This window comes from Acomys russatus, chromosome 4, assembly GCF_903995435.1.
Source record: "Acomys russatus chromosome 4, mAcoRus1.1, whole genome shotgun sequence".
Taxonomy (NCBI): Eukaryota; Metazoa; Chordata; class Mammalia; order Rodentia; family Muridae; genus Acomys; species Acomys russatus.
Window position 1 is genome coordinate 2,886,823 of NC_067140.1, and position 5,012 is coordinate 2,891,834.

The 5,012-nt window shown below is 46.7% G+C and overlaps 1 pseudogene; it reads left to right on the plus strand.

Moving 5' to 3' along the window:
* The first annotated feature begins 272 nt into the window (after nt 1–272).
* LOC127188334 (transcription termination factor 1b, mitochondrial-like) overlaps nt 273–5,012 on the plus strand; it is a 12,973-nt pseudogene continuing 8,233 nt past the window's right edge.

Consider the following 5,012-nt stretch of genomic DNA (forward strand, 5'->3'; position numbering starts at 1 on the left):
GAGGAAGGGCAAGCTGGCTGAAGAGCACTCTGATGGAACAGACAGGTGCACGCAGGAGCCACACGTCAGATGGATCTCACAAAAGGCTGGAGGAAGAGTGTGGCTGTCCGCCCCGCCCACACCCACTGCAGGCTGTGGTGCCAAAGCCTTCCAGGCTCTTCTTCAGTACAGCCATAGAGGCAAGCCTGCAGCACTCTAATGCAGTAATACACAACCCCAGTGTGAGTGAGCTCAGGCTTTCGCTGCAGGTCATCTTAGTGATATTGACCAGCATGCTTGCCAAGGAGCAAGTCTCCAAGAGCGGTAAACATCAGGCACCCCCTGAAACCTTCCTTAGACCTGACGGTGCTTTATCATGAAGCATGTACGAGAGCCACCTTGTACTGGGATGGTCTTAAATTTCATAGTGTTCTAGCTTGCTTTGCCTTGCTGTGATAAAACCGGAGCAAAAGCAGGTTGGGAAGGAAAGGGTTTCCTTTGTTTTACAGATGACAGCACATCATCAAGGGCAGCCAAGGCAGGAAGCTGGAGTCAGGAACCGAGGCAGAGACCAGGAAGCACCGCTGCTGACTGCCTTGACCTTGCTCACAGTCGGCTACCTTTCTCACCTACTCAACAATGGCACCGTTAGGGGGCACTGCGCCTTCCTAAGGCCTCCTAGGCAGGCCAATCATTGGAGGCTTCCTCAGTCCAGGTGCCTTCCTCACAGGTGTGTCAAGTTGACAACCAGACTAGCCATCACATGATACTAAAGTGCCCACAGAGGAGTTGGCTTTCCCCATATAAATAGGTTTCAAAAGTTAATACATGGGGCATTTTTAAAATTGCATTTGTTGGTTAGCAAGGTGGTGCACGCCTGTAATCCCAGCACTCTGGGAGGCAGATCTCTGTGTCAGTTTTGGCCAGCTTGGTCTACAAAGCTACTCCAAGACAGCCGAGGCTACACAGAGAAACTCGGTCTGGAAAAAGCAAAAGAGGTTTGAGGCAGAGGCAGGTGGATGATGTGAGTTTGAGGCCAGCCTGATCTACAAAGTGAGTCAAGGACAGCTAAGGTTACACAGAGAAAACCCTGTCTTGAAAAACCAAAAAAAAAAAAAAAAAAAAAAAAAAAAACCAAAAAAAAAGAAAAGAAAAAGAAAAAGAAAGAAAGAAAGGAAGAAACCCAAACAAACAAACAAATAGATTTTTAAAAATTACATTTGTCTATTTAGTGTTTGAAAAGTTCACTATGTGAGTTCCAAGGATCAGGCTCAGATCCTTATACTTGGTGACAACTGCCTTTAGTCACTGAGCCATTTTACCAGCCCTAAATATGGGACATTTTAATCAGCTCTAGCAATGTATGGTCCTGAATGGGAAATCAGGATGCATGTGTGAGGGGCACGGGGGTGTCACCTGAGGTCAGTGATGGTGACAATGAGCTCACGGCGCACCAGGCTGGAGAGAGAGTGCAGAGGCTCCTCTCAGGATGCATGTGTGAGGGGCATGGGGGTGTCACCTGAGGTCAGTGATGGTGACAATGAGCTCACGGCGCACCAGGCTGGAGAGAGAGAGTGCAGAGGCTCCTCTCAGGATGCATGTGTGAGGGGCATGGGGGTGTCACCTGAGGTCAGTGATGGTGACAATGAGCTCACGGCGCACCAGGCTGGAGAGAGAGTGCAGAGGCTCCTCTCAGGATGCATGTGTGAGGGGCATGGGGGTGTCACCTGAGGTCAGTGATGGTGACAATGAGCTCACGGCGCACCAGGCTGGAGAGAGAGTGCAGAGGCTCCTCTTGTAGCAGCGCCTGCAGTGACAGAAAAAGAACTTCAGCCATCTGAAAACATACCAGTTCTTGAGGCCACTCACTGGAGATGTGAATGGCCTATCAAAACAACCAGGGGGCCAGCCAGGAGGCCCCACTCTCAGCTCCACAGGATGGCAGCAGGACTGCGGAAGACTTAATTTCTTCTCAGAAACCAGGCTCCAGGCTGGCCCTTGGCCTGTTACTAGTTGTTTGTGCTGACTCAAGTAGTGAGCCTCCTTGTGCCTCAGTTTCCTCATCTGTAAAATGGTACAACAGTATACTTAATGTCATGGGCTTCATGGGCTTCCTAGTAGCCCTTATCACTATTACCAGTGATTATTTCTAGTTTAAGTATTTTTTAAAGATTTATTTATTAAGTATACAGTGCTCTGCCTTCATGTACACCTGAAGGCCAGATGAGGGCATCAGATCACATGACAGGTGGTTGTGAGCCACCATGTGGTTGCTGGGAACTGAACTCAGGACCTCTGGAAGAGCAGTCAGTGCTCTTAACCTCTGAGCCAGCTCTCCAGTTCCCTCCTAGTTTAAGTATTTTAACTCCTCTCTCTATTAAGCTGGTGTCTTCACGGTCACAGCTGCGCTGGTCGGTTTTACCTTTCAACTTCAGGTCATGTCTTGCTTTGCCTGTGGCAGCCAGGGTCTAGTCAATTAACTTCCATGGTGCCCTTTCCTGCTACATACCTCCTGCCTTCTCTACATCTTTTCTAGAGCAGCATGTGTCTTAGGGGTGTGAGCATACATTTGTCTTGAAGCTGAGTCACAAGTCCTTCCTATGTGCACCCATAGCTACTGCAGCATCTGAGGTGACCTCACGTAATTACTTTCTTCTTCATCTAGTCCTTCGTTTAGTAAGGGAATGGGCTTTCTTTTGTTTTAATTCACTGCTGCAATCTAAAGTCTTTATTAAACAGAGAGAGTGCTTATAAAGCCTGTGATGCTAAACACAAAATGAAGACCAGGAGGCTGACTTCTGGTGTTTTGCTGTTGTTGTTAATTAGCATTATATGTAGAAACGTATAATTTAGTAAAATTTTATAGCTCAAGAACACCATTTAACCCACGGAGAAAGCTTACTGCTGATCAGTTATTGGGAACAAGGTGATTTTAGGATTTTTTTTAAAGCATCATGTAACAAAATGGGCTCCTTGGCCAGTTAGTTCCGTGAAGTCTAAGACATGCGCATACATATTGGCACCACCATAATCAGGGGACAGAGCAGCTCTGTCACCTCTGAAATTTCCCTCCTGCTGTCATCCCTCTGTAGCCGTGCCCTTTCCCACTCTCTCCAATGGGAACCACTTGTCTGTTTGCCATCACTGTACTTTTCATTTTTCTTTCTTTTTTAAAAAATCTTTTAAAAGCTTTATTTATTTATTTATTTACTTATTTATTTATTGTGTTTGAGTGCCTTATCTGCCGAAGCCAGAAGAGGGCATCCCATCACATTATAGATGTTTGTGAGCCACCATGTGGTTGCTGGGAATTCAACTCAGGACCTCTGGAAGAGCTATCAATGTTCTTACTCACTGAGCCATCTCTCCAGCGCCCAGTTCTGTCTTTCTAATGTGTTCCATTACTTAAAGCATGACTCATATAGTCCCTGTGATTGGCTTCTTTCACTTGTAATAGCGCCACCGAGATGGAACTGTGCTGCACTGGCTATCAACCAGTTAGTTTCCTTTAAGGACAAGCAGTAGATAGCATTAGGGGGTATTTTTTGGTGTCGTTGTTGTTGAGTTTTTTGTTTTGGTTGGGTTTTTTGTTTGTTTGTTTGGTGTTTCGAGACAGGGTTCCTCTGTGTTAGTCTTGGCTGTCCCGGACTCACTTTGTAGATCAGGCTGGCCTCAAACTCACAGCGATCCGCCTGCCTCTGCCTCCCGAGTGCTGGGATTAAAGGTGTGCGCCACTGCGTCAGGCAGCACTCAGTTTTATAGATGTAGTTTGTTGATCAGTGAGCATTTTCAATCTCACCATCTTATTTGTGTGCCTGCCACTGGGACTTATAAATAGCAGGTGTACATTCACTCCTTGCTGACTGGCTAAATAAGATGTAAAAGCCCCAAAGAAGGCAAAACTGCTGGGAATCCTAACAGAAACAAGTTGCTGTAGTAAACGCCTCTCATGAACCTCTAGGCCAAGCAAACGACTCCACATTAGGACAGGAGACATTAAGATACAGGGTAAGAGAGAAAGTAAAGTGTTTGCCATGCAAGGACCTGAGTTCTCCAGCACCCACTTAAACAGCTCAGTGGGTGTGGTCAGCCAGACTAGCGGACTCAAAAAGCCTCTGTCTCAGTGAGAGACGCCATCTCAAACCCGGTGGACCACCCTGAGGGACAAGCTCTGGCCTCTACATGCATGTGCACTCAACATGCATCGTCTGCTACACACACACACACACACACACACACATACACACACACACACACACACACACGTAAGACAAATGAATACATTTTATTGTCAATTTGGCTGGTAAACATTAAAAGAAAAACCAAAAAGTATACTGATTTCAGATAGTTGTGAGCAACTAGCATCTACCTTTCTTCCATGACCACACAAATAGACCTCTATCAGTGGTTCTCAACCTTCCTAGTGCTGCGACCCTTTAATAGTTCCTCATGCTGTGGTGCCCCCAACCATACATTTTCATTGCTACTTCATAACTGTAATTTTGCTACTATTATGAATTGTAATGCAAATATCTGATATGTGTCCCCCAGGTGAACCGAGCCCTACAGGTTGAGAAGCATTGCTGTATACGCTGGGTAGACAATTTAGCAGAATCTATTAAAAGCTTAAAAATGGCGCTTACATTTTACTGTTGGGAAAGTGCTTGCTGTGTGTGTGGTTTGAATGAGCATGGCCCCCAGAGGTTCATATGTTCGTAGGGTCACAGGGCCTCAGTTGTTGGAACTGTGGAAAGCATCAGGAAGTGTGGCAGTTGGAGGAGGTGTGTCACCAGAGGCGGGCTCTGAGGTGTCAGGAGCCCACACCATTCCCAGTGCCAGCTCTGCCTTCTGCTTTCAGACTGAGCTGTGAGCTCTCAGCCATTCCTCCACCAAGACGTTGCTCAGCTGATGGACTCTACCCCTCTGACACTGTAAGCCCAGTTCAATGCTTTCTTTATAAGTTGCCTTGGGCATGGTGTTTTATCACAGAAGTGGAAAAGAGGCTCAGATGCTCTGCAAGCATGAGGCCCTGC